General features: G+C 38.9%; 1 protein-coding gene across 6 annotated transcripts in view; it reads left to right on the top strand.

Moving 5' to 3' along the window:
• The window catches only part of LOC128738844 (MOB kinase activator-like 2), a 220,039-nt gene that overhangs the window by 49,713 nt on the left and 148,258 nt on the right, over positions 1-22,068 (top strand). The window contains exon 1 of one of the 6 annotated variants that reach the window (XM_053834274.1): positions 18,972-19,883. The exons of the other annotated variants lie outside the window; for them this stretch is intronic. The gene's annotated coding sequence lies outside the window, so the exon portion shown is untranslated. Of the gene's footprint in view, positions 1-18,971; positions 19,884-22,068 lie in introns of those variants that run through there. 6 annotated transcript variants of the gene reach the window in all.

Raw genomic sequence — 22,068 nt, 5'->3', positions numbered from 1 at the left:
TGCAACTACGGTTTCTGAGTTGCAAAAAGCTCAAATGTCATAGGCGACACGCATTTGGTGCCAAATTCGAAATCCTACTGTAATAATTTTCAGAGCTATTAGCGTTCAAAATGTTTCATATTTCCGTGACGGTAGAACTAGCATCTTAATCATGAAATGAAACCCTACGGTGCGACATCCCTGCTCCTACGTCAAACTTACACACTTCCTATTTTTTTTTAATTTGGATATGTGGTAAACGGTTGAAAACCAAACAACTTTCATAAAATATCAATCAAAAAGTGTATGAGTTTTTATTAAAATATTTTATTAAAGTCTTCAGAGAAAATGTGTATTTTAACATACTGGGTCGTTTATTGACCAAAAATTGATTTGGTGGTCAATCCCGGCGTAGTGGTTAGCATTCACGCCTCTCACGCCAAGGACCCGGGTTCAAATCCCAACCCCGCGGAAGGTACGAATGACCTAAGCAGTGTTAAAGTGACTATAATTAAACAAAAAAAAAGAAAATTGATTTCTGAGTGATTTTTCAATAATTATAATTGATAAACCATAAGGCCATGGATAGGCCACAGAGAGTTACTGTATTAAAAAAAAATTCTTATTGTAGCATATTCTATAACTTTTTTACGACTTTTTTAGACAGTACGTTTTTTGATGCATTTGAAAAGAATGTGGAATCATCCTAATGCACAGTGGTCAAATTTTGAGTAAACGCGGACATTAGCAATTGGGTAAAAAATGCGTAATTTTTCAAGGGTGATGTCTTCAGAGAAGTTTAATAATAAAATATAGCGCATTTTTCTGCACTATTAGGGTGACCGTGAATTCACCTATTAGGGTGATACGAACTTTTGTTTTTGATTTATTTAAAAAAAAAATATTTTTCTTCAAAAAGTTGCAGAACATACTAAAATAAGCAACTTTGCTGAATACATTAGCTATTAGTGTTAAAAAGGAGCGCTTAAAAATCAATTATGCTCAATAAATTTACACACGATTTTTTTTACTGCTTTCGAGTGTCCTACAAAGTTATTCAGTATGTTAAAATACACATTTTCACTTAAGACTGTTTGTCGCTAGGACGCATATTTAATAAGTTATAAAATAAATGAAAAAAAAACAGATTTGCAATATGGGTCATTCCATCTCAAACGTACACAAAAATCGGAAAAATTGGATCCGACCATCGGCGATTTTAACCAAAATCGGCATAATTGTTCATTCCGACCCCACAACCAATTTCCCAAAGTATTATGCCGATTGATCAATCCCTCTAGCAGTGGCGCTACTTCCTTTTTTACAGATTTTCAAAAAAAAGTCATTTTTCTGATTTAAATATGGGTTTTTAGCCGCGCAATCGAATGATGTTATCCCCTACGATAAAACTGAACCTTGTCGTGGTGTAGGGCTTTTTAACTAATCAGTAAATGAACGTGACCGCTCGTTTACTTCTGAATGTGGGAATATATCAAAATACTTTTGTGATTTCAAGTGGGACTCGGGGTAAAAATTTACCAAATGTGATGGTTGCGTTGTTCAGAAAGTGCTTTTATTCCGTTTAAGAATAAGGCCAGTATGGGGATCTCTGATAATTAATAAATGAAATTTTCTGGGACTCATCCCTATTTATCACAACTGTCACAAATATCTCCGAAAAATGTCGGATTGATTGAGTTGGTCGGGGGCTTAGGGTTAGTAAGGGGATGTAAGCGGCATACCATCCGCTTGGATGCCGAAGGACCACTCTGTAATGATTACGGGTAATAGCACTTCTTAGGTAGCAGATGGAAAAATTAGGTCAATTCGTGTCTTGTGTTCGAGTCTCGGCTAGGCGGTGCTGCTAGATAGAATAGGATTTTTGCATGGCCTCGTGGCTGTCCTGTGCTCTGATGGCCGACAGACCTTGCGTGTCGATGAGAAGGGGTCGAGTCTTAGGGAGACGTTTAAGCCCAGAGCTTTACTGCACTAGCTCTTTGGTCTCGAGGGTTGGAAGGCGGGTGAGTCTCTATATTTTGAAGCTTCTGTCGACTACCGCGACCGTCCAGCTTGTGCTGCGCTCAATTTACTTTGTATCGTGGGACAGTGCATGAATGCTAAGGGGATGAAAGAATAAATTTGCCCTGATAAGTTGATAACCACTAATGCTCCGAAATTTGTCTTGCCTATTGGTTCATTTGTGGTTGTTTGTGTTGGAAAATTGAAAGCGAGTGCGCGGTTGAAGACCGGTGTCAGGCGGGGCTGACGAATCCTCCACTTCTTCACTGTACCACATATTGCAACTCGAGTGGTACAAAAAGTCCAAAGCACATTTACAAATTCGATCTATCATTTTTCTTCTCATCATCATCTTTATCATCATCATCGTCATCATCATCATCATTATCATCATCATCATCATTATATTTAAAATATGGCATTCCGGCCTTTGGCAGAGAGATCTTAGAGTCAGTTCGTGGAGTCCGCGCAGGGTCGGAACGCCTCCGTCTGCGGGTATAGGCGTGACGGCTATGCTTGGGGCTCTACCTGTGTTTTAGTGGGCGACATTGCCTGTCTCGTCAGGTAGAACTGGTGTTTGAGGTCTACCTGACACTTTGTTGACATCACAAAAGGGCCCAGCGCAGAGTTTTATACGCTATTAAGTGACCAGTTGGATAATCCGAAAAAAAGGAAAAAAAAGGAAAAAAGGGTTTTTAGCCGCGCAATCGAATGATGTTATCAGTTTTTATTTAATTTGTTAACATCATACATTTGTTTTGCAATTTAAAATGGAAAATGCGAATATCTCAAAACACCCCCAATTTTATTTTCAAATAAATATGCTCAAAATGTTCGTCCGAAAATTCTACATAAGAATCACTTAACCAGAAAAAACAATATTGGTAGTTTAGGAGATATGGCGTTTTGAATATCTGGGGCACAGACAAACAGACATAACTCTTGGAAGAAAAATCAATAAAAATTATCGTACCTCGCATTTAGCCTGAACAGTAACACCATCTATGATCGATATTCCCAAATATCAAATAGCAATAGGAGTCCCGCGAAGTAGTAAGTATTTTTTATGGGGAATTCCCCTTTTTTCGTCAAAAAGCGCCACTCTGACCAAAACGGAGACATTCCCAACTAAGCCTAAATTTGAAATGACGGTTTAATCGGTACGATGAATGGAAAACGAGTGTTATGTCTGTTTGTCTGTGTCTGGGGCATGCGTAATTCTATCTGAATTGTTAGTGAAAGAACATTTGAACACGTCTACCTGAAGCTTCCGGACATTTTCATGACTAAATAATGTATTTTAATGAAAAAGGCGCATTTTCAACATAGAATCGGCATAATAAATTTCGATGTTCTGGATACTTTTGTATATATTTAAATAAAAGCAACAATTTCGAACAAATTTTTAAAGTTTTATTATTTAAGAGTGCTAGTTATTTGAGCAATATAATGCATTGTTATGTCGACTAATGTAGTATTTCACTCCCGTGATTATTCGAAACTTCGAAGTGATTTCGAAACTTGAAAATGGCTTTATTAACACTTTAGTGTACTACGGGAAAAACTAGCCTAAAAACGAATTAAATTCAGAAACGGCCTGCCAACTGACAACATATAAGTGATCTTATGTAAATTTTTTCGGCAAATCTCATGGTACCCGCCCCTTCCCTAATTGTCATCGGAAAGTATTAGGTTTTGCTAATATTGTTAGAAATAGGGGGAAATCAGGAAAACTTAGTACCCAATAAACCATCTGGTTTGTATATATCGATTGCAACTGAGAAATACGACATCATATCTGAACGAAAAAATTATATTTCATGCCAGATAAGATCATATAAGTGCCAAAGTGGAGACTATATACGTGCGAAAATTTTGACAATTATTTATAATTCTATCTTGCATTTTATACAGCGGTTTTTATAACACGCAACTTATTAATACTCCTGGATATATGATTAAGATATAACTCAATATTGCAATCATCTATACTGCTTTATAATTCACAGTCATGAGTTGTATATGAGGACAGGCACGACTGCAAAGCAATGTATTGTTTAGTTTGTTTTGACATATTCTGATCATTATACAATTCCAATATAAAATTGACATGAAAACGTATTAATGTGAACTTTCTATTACGATGTTGTGTTATCTGGGTACTTTCCGATGACAATTAGGGAACGTTTGGGCACCACGCGATTCGCCGGAAAATTTACATAAGATCGCTTATATTTTATCCCGTAGTGCAATAAAGTGTTAATAAAGCCATTTTCAAGTTTCGAATAATCATGGGAGTGAAATACATTATTTAGTCATGAAAATGTGTGGAAGCTTCAGGTAGACGTGTTTAAACGTTCTTTCACTAACAATTCAGATAGAATTACGCATGCCCCAGATATTCAAAACGCCATATCTCCCAAACTACCAATATTGTTTTTTCTAGTTGAGTGATTCTTATGTAAAATTTTCTGACGAACATTTTGAGCATATGTATTTGAAAATAAAATTGGAGGTGTTTGGAGATATTCGCATTTTTCATTTTCAATTGCAAAAAAAAGTATGATGTTAACAATTAAATAAAAACTGATAACATCATTCGATTGCGCGGCTTAAAACTCATAGAAAAAGTATATTGGCATGTCCTCACATCAAACTGTTTCAGAGATATTTAAATCAGAAAAATGACTTTTTTTGAAAATCTGTAAAAAAGGAAGTAGCGCCACTGCTAGAGGGGTTGATCAATCGGCATAATACTTTGGGAAATTGGTTGTGGGGTCGGAATGAACAATTATGCCGACTTTGGTTGAAATCGCTGATGGTCGAATCCAAACCTTGTGTACGTTTGAGATGGAATGACCCATATTCAATTTTTTTTAATTTCGGGCAGCTTCGCACAAACCAGACAACCATTAGGTGAAAGTACTATATTTTATCTATAAAAAAATTCCATCAGGAGCACTCCAAAGGAATCTCAGAAAAGTCAATTGAAAAATGTGGTATTTTTTGATAAAATTTATTATAGCTCGTTAAGGAAAAGAGATAGAGAGTTACTGTATTTAACAAAGTTGCTTATTTTAATGTTTTCTACAACTTTGCTGAAGACACCATACCTTTTTCAACACTATATGCTGCTGACGATGACGACTATGTAAGGAGACAAAGAGGTCTCCTTGCAGGTCTGCTAGTGTAGATATAAAACATCCTGTGTCCTTTTTTCTTAGGAATTAACGAAGTTCTTTCTTTATCACATCTCTGTAGCAGCATCACTGAATTCAACATCAAATCCGTGGTTAACAAAGTGTGGGCTGATCCCAAACGCCAGTAGACGCGGTAGAAATTGTACTGAACAAGGCTCCTTTGCCGATAATTAAACCAAAGGAGGCGCATGGTTTTGTTAATTCGCAGTAAAAAAACATTTCCAGGAGGTGCTAAATTTATTTGAAAGCTATATTCTTTTATTATTTTGAATATCTATTTAAACATGAGTGAAGATCTTTGAGGAATTTGTTCACGCTGCGTATCGCGTATAGTTTAGGTTATTTTATTTCATTAGCACCAATTGTCATCATTTCTCTTACACACAAATTCAATACTGATGCGTCATAAATCGTTAGAAACTTAGACATTTTTAAGCACAAGGTTTTCTGTTCTGCAAAATCACATCGTAGAAACGTGCACACATTTTGAGATTGTTGTTGAAAGAATCTAACGAGTGATTAGTCGTGAATTTATTAGCGTGCTTCACGTGTTAGTTGTGATCACTTGATATAATTACTCCAAATTCGGATCTCATTGCGCAATACAACTTCGAAATAAAAATATGTACTCAATTCGTGTCACGTCATAACGATGCTGGTTTCGGTTTGCAAACACGTAATCCTAATGAGTTTATCTTTGTCTGGCTTTTACGATCCATTTGTCTTTGTCGTTTTTTCCTTCAGTACCATAGCGCAGTACAGTACTATTTTGAACAATGGGAAAATCGCACGACGTCATCAATATTTTGCCTTTCTCGCTTGCGCTGATATGCGATGGGATTCGCGTTGGTCCACTGTTACGAAACGGTGGAACAGACCAACCAACGTTGGGCTGGGTGTGCTGTATCTGAGCGGTAAAAATAAATAACAGCTGATTTTCTCCCCAAGCTTGGTCGCAGGCAGAGGCAGGACAGAGATTGTGTTTGCAAAATCAACATCGCGGATACATTCTCTAGAACTCTAGCACTGTTTGCTGGCTGTCACTCCGTCGTAGGAGAATGAGAGCACAGGATCACACGATGTTTTGAAATTTTCAACGCATGCGCAAACAGTATCTCACGTGGGGAGCGAAAATCTTTGGGAAGAAAGGCTGAATTGGATTGATAACGCGTGTGTCTCAGAGAAAGTGTCATTTGCCAATGAAAAGTTGTCGTAGAATAGATAGTAATGTACAGTATAGGATTACAAAACAAAACATGCATTGCGCAACAATTTCCTGCAAAATGACAACGATACTACTCGGAAATTGTTCAAGTGATATTTTTTACGGGCGCTTTTTATGCGGAAGCAACGTTCCGCGTAAATTCTGAAAACTGCGTAAAAACCTATAAAAAGCGACGCTAATAATTTACCATCTAGTTCACAATGGTGATTGTAGTTCCTTGTCTTGTTTTCATAAATTAGTTTGCTTTAAAATGTATTGCTCTTGCTAACAGCTAAGCCGTGGGTATAAACGTCCTGTTAAGAACTTGACCCTTCTTTATCGACAGACTTCGCAGTCGGTTATTAGAGTACAGGACAATTACGGGGCTAGTACAACGATCCTACTGACTCTATGGGCCGTATGAATAAAAAAGTTGCTCCTCAAAAGTTGCAAATGCTCCCATACGCTTTAAACGGGAAAAGCAAAGAAAACTGTTTTATTCATATGCAGCACCTCCCAAATGAGATTCGAACATACGACGATTGGCTTGTTAAACTAGCATTGTACCGCGAAGCTTACTGGGCGGACTTGCTAACAGTTTGACATGAAAACACAACAGTGCCTAGACAAACACTGATTGCGTTTGTTAGATAGGAATTGCTTCTGGATCAAATTAAAATAAGAAATATTCATTTGCTACAGTATTATCCGATTTGGATTGGTTACCAACGCATTAAAAAACTTTCCTGCGGCCGATCACGAAGCGTGTGGGAGTTCATGATCTCTTTTAATCTCTCCAGTGTCACATTTGAATCTGTCACAACTCAACTCGTTGAACTAAAACGTGCGTAGCTTTGAAATCTACAAACGGATGAGTCTACATACTGAAATTCAGGAAACTATCGCATAGTCAATACTTCCGTACGTAGACGTTCGCCGAAAAAAAAAAAGATTCAAAAGATTATGAATAGGATACAGGAGAGTATTCTCCGAATCCAGGACACATTATTGAGTGAAACAATATGTCCTGTATTCCCTTGTTGACAGCTACCTTACAGATTAAAGCGTTACTGCAAGGAGAAATCCCGTCATTATACGCCTCCAAGAGATGAATAAACTTTAATCTTTATAATAAAACCAAATCTCTATCAAATTAACTAATGTTTATTTGAGCGTCTTAGTAGAATACCTGAAACAATAAAAAAAAAAATAATTACACGCCTCCAGTAAACCGATATCCGATATCCGATATATAATTGAGGCTTAATATTCGTTAACGAACCATTCGTCGTATGTTCGAACCCCGGCTGGGAAAGGCTCATTGCACTAGCCCCCCAATTGTCCAACAACTGGCTGCAAAGTCTGCCGTATAAAAAACGGAAGGTCAAGTTTCGATAACGGAATGTAGCATCTAGGCTTTGCTTTACTTTGTTTTTTATCCTTTCAGACGTCCAGTATAGCCAATTCCACATTGGACTATGCAGTATCCTTGACGATGACCAATCAAACACCTGTCATAGTCTGCTTTTTATCTTAATGTTACATGGTTGATCCTTTCCCGATGCCACTGATTACTCGTCTTGCCGTTAACCAACTCCATTTTGAAGTGATGACCGAATGTCCATCTGTTTAGTTTGTATGACTTTATCTGCAGAACACTTTCCCAGTAAAAAGTGGTTGGGCGTTCATTCCACAGATTAGTGGTTGGGCGTTTGATCCACAGCTTCTAGCGGGATAAACATAATTGGCCTAGAATTGATCTTTATTTCGGCTTACAGTTTCGTAGTCGGAATCACGCGGGTTATTTGGTTCTAAACGCCATTTTTACCAACCGAACGAGTCTCTTCCATACAAGGAGCCACTTGTATAAATTTCCATGTCGTTTGACTCCAGTATTTCGTTGTCTGGTTTATGCGGGCTACTTATGATTGTTTCAAATGCCACTTTCGTCGAACGTCCATCCCGATGTTCAGTATAACCGATTCCGCGGCAGGACTACGCAGATCGCCGACGATGGCCAAACCAACGCTTGATTCTCGTCTTGGTATTACATGCGCGATCCTTCCCCGAAACCACCGTTTCTTCACCTTTCCATAAACCACTCTCACCAAGCCGCCAACGTTAGATTCTTCACATCCTGAAAAGGTTTGTATTCCTGTATGTAGACAGGTCTCTTGAGCTACCTTCGTCAGAAGTCATTGGCGGCGATGCAACTTACTAAGTATTTTGAAGTGATGAGCGAATGTCTATCTGTTCAGTGGATATGAATTTTTCTCTAGAATGCTTTTCTAGCCAAAAATGGTTTGGTGTTAACGCACTCCACAGACTCCAACGGGACGAACGTAATTGGTCTGGATTTGATCTTTACCTCGGCTTCCAGTTTCGTAGTCAGAATTACGCGGGTTGCTCAGCACTGTTCCGAACGCTACCTTCACCGAGCGAACGAGTCTCTCCCATGCACCTCCCATACGAGGTTGCCGCTACCCTTTGGAAAGTCGGGAACTTTTGGGGAAAAAAATTATTTTCTGCTTCTTGTTTTGCCTTTGGTACGTCATTAGTGTCTCAGAAATAGGTAGTCCTTTGGGTGTTACGCAGCCATAATACAGGATTTAGTGCTTAATGAATGTACTACTTCCATATCGAATCCTTTAACCGTGCGATAGGTGGATCCAACGTTTCATCTTGCTTCGATCTGTTTTGTCTCCGGCATTGGCGCAATTTGTATTTAATATATTATGCACAGTGACCATGTTGCTATCAAATGCGAAGTAGCTAGAGTGGTAGTAAGTTTTTTAACCCACTACGCCTTATCGATTTGTCTCTGATTCACAGTACAATTGTTATCCATGAGCCTGGGCATCACAAATTGGATAAGACTGGGAAATCCCACGAGATCTTATCAAGCGCTGCCAGCACTTGGCGGAATTACTGTATGGCTCGATTTAGTCCACAAGTCCCATTCGTCCCATTTACTGAAACAAATAGATTTATAATGGCAAAGCATCAAATCAAATTTTTAAGGAAATTTATTTATATATGTTGGTTACCGATGTAGGCTAGTATAAATCACGATTAAAAAGTGTTCTTGTTTTTTTTTTCATAATGATCAGGTGTGGATGTATGTTAACATAAAAAATGGAAGTATCTAAGATTTATAAAGTTTTATATCGATTCACGTCTAGCCTGCTAAAAGTAAAGAAGAATAAACAGAAAAGGTCCCAAATGAGAGCCTTGAAGGACACCAGCAGTGACTTGAATTAGACTCAAGTTCTTTCCGTTAAATTTAATTATTTGTGGAATTGGTTAAATACGATTCAAGCCATTTTAGGAGCCCTGATTCAATGCCATTTTTTTTTAATTTAAAAAGCAGCATTAGTATATCACTGGTATAGTCCGTATAAAGTGCTTCTGATGGTTCCCTTTATCCATTGCATTCAATGAGTGGACTATGAATTCCAGTAAATTTGTCGTAGTTTAATGTCCTTTAAAGAAGCCGTGTTGCATTTCTGTAATTCTATTTTTAATTTGAAGGAATAATTTTTTGTTGAAAATTGCTTCGCAAAATTTTGAAATGCAAATTACGTACAACAGATTTCCGGGCCGATTGATTTAAAGATAGGCCCTAAAAGTTCTGTTATTCGACCTTCTTCTTTTTCTAGTATATGCAATAAGTTAGCATATGGGTTTGAAGATATAAAAGTCCATTAAGAAATACACTCCAGTCAATACAGTAGATTGATACTTAAATTTTCACATACTAATATTTTTTTTCTTTCTTTTCAGGTAAGTTACATCTTCCAAAAAAAATTGTAAGCCTGCGATCATCGTCACCAGTCACTTTACATTTTTGTCATCGAACAGTGGAACTGTTCAGACACGTTTACGTATGTACCTTGTTGGGAAAAAACAAACAAAATTCGCGAAAAGTGACAGTCTGGTGTGAAGCACATTTTAGCATCGGATGTGCTCTAATTCAACTCGACCGGGCTGGCTGCTGCAGTGGTATGTTGCTGGTAGTGTGCTGCAATCTGGCCTGGCCATGGACGGCGGTGAGTTACGGGTAATTTGAAATTCAAGTTGGAACCCGACTCTGCACACGGTTCCCAGTATCTGCATAACTCGCCGTTGCTTAATAGACTGTGCAAACGCGAAGCATCATTAACTGGTGCAAGTTGGCCTCGAGGGCGGTGCCAACTTCTAGGAATGTTTAGCATTTCCATATCAGCGGGAGAAAAGACATTGAACTGCGCACGGTGTGGTTTGCCTGCACCCGGTTAGTACGGGCTGCTCTGCAGTAGTTGGTGAAATCGTTGTTATCAACATCGTGTCTCGTGTCGCCGACAAAGCTCACCGAACAGGACCGGACAGGAAGCGCTTTACAGCTGTATGATATTGGCCTCGCACTGGTTTAATGAGAATTCAGTGTTTTTTCATAGCTGTATTGTTGTTTATGTAGGAATAGCGAGATTCACCGAACAAGAAGGAAGCAACAAATTTAATGGCGAAAGGTGATTGACTGTTTGCTTACACTGCAGTAGCGTGCTCGAACATGTGGCAGTCCAATTCTGGAAACTTCTCAAGGGAAAGTTTTTGTTTTCCTTGAAATATGTATTTGATCACAAGATCGATTTTTATGATGATAGTCCATTAGAAATTGTAAACATTATTAGGTTTCTAAACATATTTTACATAACATTTTCAAAGTTGTACCTGTTTGGACACCCTACTCAGTGCCCAATCAATACATCACCAGCCCAATGTATGAGCTCGGTGCGGATACCCTCGGGACAGAAAACGAGCTTTTAGTTTTCCGTTATCTTTACTATAACCGCCCGAGCACCCTGGAGCGGTTGGATCATCAGGTAGTCCTCCTTCAAAGTGTCTTATGCATTTAGTGCCTAACACGTGTCAGGTGACAAAAAACTAACAGGACTAGTACGGACGCTGGTGGCAATGAACTTCCAATAGTTATTTGACACACGAATAAATGCTGAGTAATCTACGGTTAGTTTGTAATAGACAAAACGAAGACAGTACGAAGACCTTCAAAAACGGGGCAATACGTTGAAGTAAATTCACTTCAAAGATTGGAATTTAATTTGGAAATGTCAGGTACAAATTTTATGCGCAAACCTTTCCCTTACTCTTATAATTTTAAGCCTGCAAAGAAGAAATCAAAGATTTGTTGCAACGCAGTCAATTAGCCAAAAAAGTGTGTCCAATCCAGAAGATAGCGTTCGTTTACCTTTTCGAAAGGGACTACTCTCGTGCATCGCTCGGGGACAAAACCAATGTGACGCCTGGTCTGGGCGGAACTCACATATTTTAAGAATGAAACCTTTTGCATCTCTCCGGTCTCATATTGCATCTTCTTTCCATGACCGTCGCATACTCCTTTTGTGTGGATTCAGCGGTCCTCAGGGACGATAAGAGTAGGTATAAGGCAATCAAATGTCCATCGCTGTAGGTAGTCTCGGACGATTTCTTTTTACTTTTCCAGAATTCCGCACCGCGCGGGCTTCTTTTCTCCGATGGCTACGAAGACTGTGGCAACGGGCACTTAAAGTTGGGATCTTCGGATATTGATTTCTTCTGTGTGTTACCTCTCCCCTTTAAGAAATCATTCCGCTTCAAGGGCCGAGTTAACCGTGACTAAACACATTCCGTTTTTATTTTTAGTTTGATTTTCTAGAGAATTTGAAGTTCATTCTCCTTTTTGGATTCCGAAATAAGAAATTCATCTTCAACCACGGGCATCAATCTACTCTTGATTGGGCAGTGACTGCAATCCATCATCGTTTAAACTTCGTGGTTTTAGTTTTCTCGAAAGCATTTTGTGGGTATCAGCTGGCAATAGTTGCTAGCAAACGCTGTTGAATTCTTTTATAATTAAGTCTGGCTCGCGATTCGTGCTTTTTTGCAACTATTCAGCCTTAAAATATTATCTTTCTTTTGTCTCTTATCTTTAGTTTCTGTTTTATTCGTGTAGATTCATCTACAGGGTGCGAATGTGGGCTAGCAGCACTTCTTCATTTCCTGCATTTTTGTTTCGCTATACCTACTCTACGTGTGTAAGTAAGTATACCTAGTTTCATTTCATTGATTTCCCAATTTTCTTTCATTCACACCTTTTACGACATCCTCACCGTCACCGGGTGATGACGTGCTAAACAAAACAGCCCACACACAACGAAAACATCATCACGAGCCGAGGTTCAGCAGCAGTAATAACCAAATGAAAAGAATAAAGAAACACCTTTTAGCAGCAGCAGTAGCAGTGGCAATACCGTATCCTCCTTCGCTGCGTTGGCACCGCGCCGCGCGGTGCGCTGAACGAGCCTAGCAAGTATTGATTCTGCAATAAGCACCTCTTCTCTGCCTTCTCAAGCATGCTCTACACACATCACATGGCGTTCTTCATATAAAACTTCTCTTCTTGTTTACTGTACGTCTGAGTATGTATATAGACCTATCTAGTAGAGTGGGTTATGCATTTGTAGTTTTTCAAGATACATTGCGACTTTATGCCTTCTTCGCTAGCAACCTGTCGGGGTGCATTTTGCACGATGGATGTCTGTTGTCTTTTTATTTTTCGACCAACAGATGTATAAGTATGTACGTTTGGCAATGCTGTATGGTGGATATTCTTCTCCGCAGCATCATCATCGCATCCGACCTTCAGTCAGAGAGCGAGCAGAAGCTAATTCGTCGGTATTGGCACAGATTTTTTTCTGTGTGCCAAGATGAAATGAAGACTGAGACATTCAAGAGAGAGAATTGAGTAAATTGCTGCACGTTTATAGAGTATCTTGTCTGTAAGCGGAGCTTTGCTGTTTCTTTTGAACTTGTATAGTGACGTGATGTTTATTTGAGCTGAAGATTAATTCACTTATCAGTGGTGATCAGTGGTCATGACTTTTTTTGGCGTCGACTACGTCTTACGGCAAGATTTGGGATCAGGTATCAGCATCTTTGGCTCGAGCAGCCCGTTCCTCACAGTCATGTTCGAAGTAGGTTTGGGATAGAGTGTCATTTCAAAACAACCGAAAAATGCGAGCGTCACGAAAAAATAAAAGATTTTGAGCGCTAATAGCTTAGCGGTTTCCAGACGGAATTTAAACATTTTTATGCCAATCGTTCGGAAAATCTTCTACGGATCCACACCAATTATGAAACCTAATGATTTCAAAATACGTACTATTGAGAAATTGAAAATAATGAAACATTGTCTAACTGATTGAACGTGATTGGTTGGAAGATTCTTTATGATGATCTAAGGCTAAACCAATTTGATATCTGTGCTTGGGAAGTAAGCCAAAACAAGTGACAAAATTTCCACGTCTGACCAAGATTTCTCAACACTGCGGTTAAACATAGACCATTTTGATGTCCTTGCTTGGAAAGTACACCAGAAAGAGTAACAAAGCCCCATCGTGCCTACAAATTTCTTACGAACGCGATTAAACCTAGTCCAATTTGATGTCTGCGTTAGGGAAGTGTGTCAGAAAAAATGACTGGAGTCCATTGTCCCAACAAATCGCAAATTCTTTACGGCGAGACGATAAAACCTAGGCGAATTTGATATCTGTGTTGGAAAAGTGTGCTACAGCTGAGTGTTCGGTTATAATATGATTCTGTATGGATACGCATGTTTGCCGATTCATTGGAAGTGTAGTGATAAGATGTGCTGTTGATAAAATGGGATCGTAATGGTAAAATCCCTTCAACGTGGGGAACCATTGGTAATACAAACAATCTTTAATTTCTGTAAAGTAGCAGGAAAGCAATAGTTTGTATTTTGTATTACTTTTGTTAAATTGTTTCCAAATGCACATAAAAATAACTCTAAAATCTATTGAGGATTGCACGTATACAATGTTACTACTTTGATAAATGTTACATACAACGCATGTAGCATGTATATATACTGCATATAGCATGTATACATGAAGAATCGAATGACTACGTGACTACAAAGAGGCTTACTTAGTCCTGCGTCACCTACATATGCAGTTGTGTCTTGTACACAGCCCCTTTGATTTTTAAATAGTTTAAATAGTTTAAATAGTTAATAGTTAAGCACTACATTTTCATCTACACATATTGAGTATACCTGTGAGTGCTCGCATCGTTTGACGTCATGGTCACAAGCTTATAACATTGATATTTTGGGACAAGTTTGCAATATATCAGTAAAATTCAAGACTGCAGCGCCTTGGAAGCACCTTGAGTAGGGTCCCCCTTAACGCTTCCATCACAGACTAACAGGCGTAACACTGAAGCCTCATTCTATCGTCAATAAAAACGATCATTTCATTTTTTTTCGATCATTTTCGCTAAAGCCAAGACTCAAACAACAGTCGCTGCGCGAGAACGCCTCGTGCTGTTGTCAGGTAATATATCAGTAAATTTATAGCATTGCTAAATTTATAGCAACTTACTCTGTATAGTGCGAAGACCGCACCAAGTGATGCTAGTGTTTTTAGGGGTGTCATTGAAACGATGTTTTGTTAGGAAATTTGTTCGAAGTGGTACGTCTGTTAGTCTGTGCTTCCAGCATGAAACAAAAGTGAAAGTTCAAACAATGCAATTACCAAAAAGCAAACAAACAACAAAAGTGCTGAGATTTTGTTCAAATTTTGTGAACTTATTGTTTTCAGAAAATTTTAGACCTGTATTTTTATTTGGCGTTTGGGATGCCGATTTCTGTGTTAGGGTGGCTCCAAAAATCTTCGATTTGTCAACCTTACCAAATCAAATTTTGCACGACTAAACCGATTTTCATGATTTGAATACCGAATCAAAGGTATTATAATTCTTAATATTTGCTTATTTATTAATCGTTAGGTATCTACCAGTGCAAGTGATATAAAGCAGCTAGTTTATCGTTAACCAACAGTTGAATTATGTTCCGAAGACGTGTCAATTTATATCTCAACTAACAAGTAAGATTGTATAACATAGGTTCCTTTCACCACCAGGTGGCATAAATCGGGTTTTTCCTTATATCTCGGGCAGCTTTCCCTCCGGCCCGTCTATCAGGCTGGTAGTACCTTCTCAGAATTAAATGAACCTTTGTGTGTGTACCAAATTCATGTAAATAAGCAATATCGCATACTTCGTTTTTTTTTTAAATTGCTCCAGATAAACTTGTGGAAAGGGCTCTATGTTTTTCTCTGGAAACTGGAAAATTGTCGGACCACAAAAAACTACCTAATTACATAAAAGTTTCATAATTTCATACAAAATTTATCAAAATTGCATAAAAAATACTGAAAAAAATTCTACACTAAAAAAATTGTTAAAACTATAAATCAATTTTCCGAAATAGGTCATCTCAGAAATTCATGAATTTTTTTTTGAAAACAGCTAGTTGCTAGTATGCTATTGATCTGCAAGTCTTCAATAAATCGCAAAATTTGCATTTTTCCATGTCTAAACTGAAAAAAGGGCAATTTTCTTTTCACTGTATAATATGAGCGCGAAATCAAAAGTTTGTTGCTTTGAAGTAATTTCCTTGATTAACCAATAAAATTTCGTAACACAGGGCTTAATTTCTATGATTATGTTTATTGTTTGCCATGTTAAGAGATGTATACATATAATTCAATAACGCGAAATCAAAAGTTTGTAGATCTGTTGCTTTTTATTTTCAATCATAACCACGTACATATTTTTTTCTTATTTCTATCGAACAAGGTAAATATTTTTGGGTAATATGATTTAGAATACCTTCTGGCTGCAATTTGGATTATCATTAATAGGCACAAAAGAATGGAACTTCTGTGTTCTAGATATTGTTTTAGTGTGCTTAGATAGTACCTTAAGGGGGACCCTACTCTGGAAGGTCGAAAAATAATGTACTTACTTATTCAGTCGAGAGCCGGGGTGGCTCTTGCCGTATCAAGAACTCCTCTCCATTGTACTCGGTCCTGGGCTACTCGTCGCCAATTCGTTGCGCGTCTCGACACACGCAAGTCAGCTTCAACCTGGTCGAGCCATCTAGCACGTTGAGCCCCTCTATTCCTGGTGCCGGTGGGGTTCTTGAAGAGAACGGATTTCACTACACAGTCGTGCGGCATCCTTGCGACGTTCCGGCCCACCGTAGTCTCCCAACTTTCGCCAGGTGTATGAAGGGAAACTCTCCAAGCAGCGCCTGTAGCTGCCACTCTCCGCTTTCTGTTTGTACTCCGCAAAAAATAGTCCGCAACACCTTTCGTTCAAAGACGGCAAGTGCACGTATGTCTTCCTTAAGCAAAGTTGCTCTCTCAAGTCCGTAGAGGACTTCCGGTCTTATTAGCGTTTTGTACATCGTCAGATTTGTGCGGCGGCGTATGCTCCTGGATCGAAGCGTCTTGCGGAGGGAAAAGTAGGCTCGATTTCCAGCTTGAATGCGTCGTTGGATCTCCTTACTCGTATTATTGTCAGCGGTGACTAGAGATCCCAAATTTACGAACTCATCAGCCGCTTCCAGTTCATCGCCGTCAAAAGTCACTGTCCGTGGGAGACTAACGTTACTTTCTCGGGAGCCTCTTTCTACCATATATTTGGTTTTCGACGCATTAATTGGTAACCCTATCCTCCTAGCCTCCGTTTTAAGTCTGGCGTAGATTGCCTCCGCCGTCCCACGGTTAAGTGTTGGGGTATTCTGGTATTAGGTTAAGGTCTATTTGAAGATGTATTTTGTATTTTTTGGATGCCAAAATAGTGATTAATGGTGGTGGCAGCTCGGCGCGTGGATGATCTCTAGAAAACAGTTCCTTGCTGGCGGCATATACCGAGAAGCAAAGTAGTATCGGAGAACGGATTTCAAGGATGATTTTGAAGCTTTAGGCCAATATCTAAATTGTTACATAGCGGTTTTGAAAATTCGAAAAATTAGCAAAATAGCGGCAGATTTTCTAAAAAAAGGTGTTTTTTCATCAAAAATGAAAAATTGAGAAAAAACGACTACATAACAATTTAAATAATTCTTTTTTACATGCTGAAAAATCATTTAAGCCAAATCGGACTACTAGAATTTAGTAATGGACGATGTCACATCGATAAATCGAAATATCGATGTTACAGCATCGATTTTCCGATGTTTCGATTCGACGTGAGCTTACTGAAAAATCGGTCACATCGATGTTATTTTTTCAATTCGAATCGATGTCCCGATAAGATTAATCCGCTGAAATTTCAGATTGGATCCAAAAGAATGAAAATTTAGGACTAGTAAGGATAATTCATAAAAACCAAATGTTTATGCAAGTAGTATTTCCTTCTTCTCAAACTTCTCAAAGCAGCTAGAGTTTCATAGGACTTGCCGTTCTTGATTACAAATAGTCTAGAGTTAAGTGCTGGAGAGAAATGTGTCTCTTTTTTACAGTTAATTTTAAAAAGGCAGTTTAATTTCTTTAAAGTCAGAAAAATCAGGATTTTTCTCAATATCAGCGAAAAACAAAGGTTTGTCAGCATATCAACAGACGCGCAAAAAAGTCGGAATAATCCTGAATGATTAAGAGCTTCTGCTGTTCGGTTTTCTTCATTTGCCAACATCGAACATCGATTCAATTAACATCGATGTCTCACACTCGATTTAATCGATGAGCCGATGTTTTTGAGACTATTGACATCGATTCGAAAACATCGATTATGTTGGTTTCGATGCCCAATACTAGATTCTGAGATACTTATACGTACCGTCAGCTGAAAAAACGTGGTTTGAAGAAAAACGCGTTGAAGAATTTCGTGCAGCGATGCACTTCCCTTGAGGTAGGCTTACAGTTTTTGCAGTCTTTTCAAGGAGATCAGTTATCAAAAAATCCTTTGGGGAGGACGTTTTTGAAGGTATAAGCCGCTCGAAAATGTAAAAAAAAGATAATTCAATTTTCCGATTTTCCAGAGTAGGGTACCCCCTAAACTTCTTTTGTTATTTAGACTTACTGTTCTTTGGAAACATAACAAAAATTCTACATTATGATGTGTTTGTTTGTTTGCGTCTGGGTGGATGGCGCCCATGATTTAAAATACACCAAATTCTAAACCACTTGACGCTTACAGGTATTTCACAGTCAAATTCATGCCATTTGACTACAGTTACAATACTTTTCCGAACAGAATCACATGTACGACCGGTGTTATTCGATTTTGTCCATTGATTGAATTTTTCTCTTCTTCATGTTTCATGGTTGCAAAACAGCTGCTTCAGTTGCGAAGAGAAAATATAATTGTTCGCCAGAAGCTGAGTCGTAAAACTCTCTCGAAACTAAAACCGTGTGTTGTATTGTATTATCTATAGGTAGATACTACAGTGGTTGGCACTGGTTCCAACTGGCATACCGTACCGTAACACCAGCTAGAGTTCTCATTTTCATAGTGCCAGTGCGGTTGCGGTGTTTGGATATGGCTGCATACTGAACAGTCAGAGTCAGTTCAGTATAGTTCAACACTATACTTTTCCTCTTGCACTAAAGAGAACGCGGGCAGGATTGGAGAGAATGAGCACACCCGCAAGAGAAAGAGAGTGAGAGTGGGAGTGTGGGGAACGACCAAGCAACTTCAGTTTGTGGTCAACCACTGTCGGGTTCAGGCGGTGTAACACTTATGACCGTGTTTTGGGGTGAATTATCGTATACGTTAAAAGGTTGATTTTTTTTGGTTTGTACTAAGTTTGGATCCATACCGGGGTTTGCAAACAATGGATTTACTGTTTCAACTTGTGACCACGGATTAAATGCTGCAAGGAAACTGAATCAACTGTCACATTTTAACCATTGTGTTTTAACTGCATTTGCTTAGCTCGTACAGTGCGATTCGAATTAACAACTGACGAATATGGTATTTTTTACTTTTACCTCAAACATACCGAGCATTTGATTTCGTTAACTCAAGCAAGGAGATGAAGAAATGAGTCAAACCTTATGCAGCCAGCTTGGGGAGAAGAAGTGAGAGATAATCATAAATTGCCTATTGTTTTGATGAGAGATGTGAAGAAAGAAACGTTATGCAAATTAGCCGTTCACCGTGATACATGTATGTGCGGGGATTGGTGAACAATAGCGCACCTATAGTATTGCTGGCCTGGTTGATACCATAGTCCGGCTGACTGTGAAAATAGTAGAATCTACAACGGTAACAATAGTTTGTGTGTCTGCTAAAGTTTGGTTTTCATCGACTATAGATGCAGTTGATTGTTGTGGACGTGAAATGAAATAGACGAACCATTACTGCATTGGAAATACATCAGTTTGCGGGTGTGAAAGAGATAGACAAGTGTAACGAGTGGGAAAGATAAGTGGAATATACCAGTACCTTGTGCAATTGATTGTAACAATTGAGGAGAGATCAGCTGAAACCATTGCGCCCGGGTTCATCGGAGTGAAACCGCGGGTAGTCGACAACCGGCATCGGAGATGTGGTACTACATTACCTGAGTTGGAACAACGCTGTACCTATCTCTGCACTGTGGCCGAGTCTCTGGGAAACTGAACAAACCGGTACGTCTATATAAACTGGTGAATGGAAGATTTGTCGATGGTAGCAACAACAGCGACAGTAATAAGTTCTCTATAGTTGGTGAGGTCTGCTTGTCTAAAATTAATCAGTTTGATGCCGTATAAACTCGCGTGACATTTGACAAAAAATAAACTTGATAAACGTTCCACCTTGGGTAACTTTTTTTTATCGTTGAGTGGAGAAAATTCGGTCAACAGTGCAGCTACCATTCCTGCACAAACACCTACACATGTATGCGGAATCCGATGTTGTTCAAGCGCGCTTGGCAAGTGGCATGGCACCAACAACAGTTACACTTAACAGTACTCATTCACTGGTTGGTTGGTTACGGGCCAGATTCGTTGCGTCTTAAATTCCGAAAACGGCAAGACTGTGCCTTTTTATGGTACTTGTGCCGACGCCGCCGCCGCCGTGAAGAGGCCGCGAGGGCAGACCCGTATGTATACATACATATATGGGGTCTAAGCGGTGGCGGTCCCGGGTGGATCATACCGGTTCTTCTATAGACTCCTCACGCATTAATGAGCACACACACTCCTTGGCGAGTGCTCGGTGTGCTCCAAAGGAGGACAAAATAAGATCCTGAAGATGTGTTTTGCTTCTCTATTGCTTTTGTGAGTTGATTTGAAATCAGAGTTAATTAGCTGTGCGCCCTAATCATTGTAAGCAGGGTATTTGTTTTATTGTTTTTGTTTCTTTACGTAGGACGAAACATATTTATGTGCATTTTGGGAAGTAATTTGAGTTTTAATGCGAATTTAACATCAATTCAAATTTTTTATTCCTTTCTGTAATAATAATTTTGATTACTTGATTATTCAAACAAATTTCTGAAATATTGTTTGTGTATTTGTTTACAAAGTAGAAACAATATTCTAAATATTTCAATGCAATTTCGGCATCACCAGCATAGAAATTTCCAATATGCAAGAGTGATTAAGTATAAGCTGTTCTACTTAAGAGCAATTCCATGCGAAATCTTCTTAAGCTTTACTTCAGAAGCCTTCCCGACTTAACGTTCTCTAATTTACCTACGATTGAACTTTACCGATGTTTTTGATATGGGGAAACATGCACATCCCCAAATATTCTTTCTGTTTTGGATAACACGTTACCTATCGAAAGGATAGGTAAAGTTTATCCTGAAACAAAGAATTCCAGCTTGTGACTCCAGCAATACGTCAAATGTCCATAACTTACCAAAGCAAAACTTAAAAAGGAGCATTCTAAAGAATCCATAAAATGAATTGCATTTGTCTTATTTAGCAATGAGTAATTAGTGTTAGTTTCACCCCATAATTCTGTACCGACAAGCATGTTCTCATGTTCCTTCGGATGAATCGTTTAGTTGCTACAAGAGTTATTACCGTCGCTGTTGTTGCTACCATCGCCAATATATTTTATTTTACGATCTGCCGTTACGCGATATCTCCTGTTTGCTCTTGCTCCGGATGTTTTCATGTTGCTCGTATGCTTTATTTGGGATGGGAAGAACGAGCGCGATCGCGTCGAAACCATGATCCCTGAAAAGAGACAAGAAAATCAACAATCCTCAAACACAACTACCTGTGCAGTGCAGATCGAATCGACATCCTCTTCGTCATATGAAACGTGTGGCAATCCGGGATGATGATTCAGTTTCCACTGTACTCTGCCATCTAACAAAAACCAAAGACCAAAATAGGAAACTTGTTTCCGCTTTATTTTAAACTGGATCTTCTTCCTGTTTGTACTGCTCTAGTTCTTAGTTGATGTTTCATCTAGTGAACGATCGAGTGAAACTCGATACAGTATACTGCAAATAATGCCATGCAAATTTTAAATGTCACTGCAACAATCAGCTGTCGATGCATTCCAGCTCCAGTCGGTCAGGAGGAGGCATAGGCAGGCAGTGCAGTGTGTGGTGTATGGTTACCTAACTCTGCAAAAGAGCGCAACCTTGCGCAATAGCTTGTGGGTCACTATCACAGCGGACGAGCCAAAATGTCGTGCCACCGGTTGCGAACTATTTTGTCAACTTGTGCCTCAAGTTGGCATACATTTGCCATCAACAACTTAGCCCCAAGTTTTGCACTAAATTTTATTACGTTTTGTGCTGCGAACTTTTCAACTGCAGATAAATGGCTTATTATGCAATTTTGGCAGATTGATAACAACAGCCTGGAA

Source organism: Sabethes cyaneus, chromosome 2, assembly GCF_943734655.1.
Source record: "Sabethes cyaneus chromosome 2, idSabCyanKW18_F2, whole genome shotgun sequence".
NCBI lineage: Eukaryota > Metazoa > Arthropoda > Insecta > Diptera > Culicidae > Sabethes > Sabethes cyaneus.
Note: the sequence above shows the minus strand (reverse complement) of the source record. Positions and strands in the feature narration are given on the sequence as shown.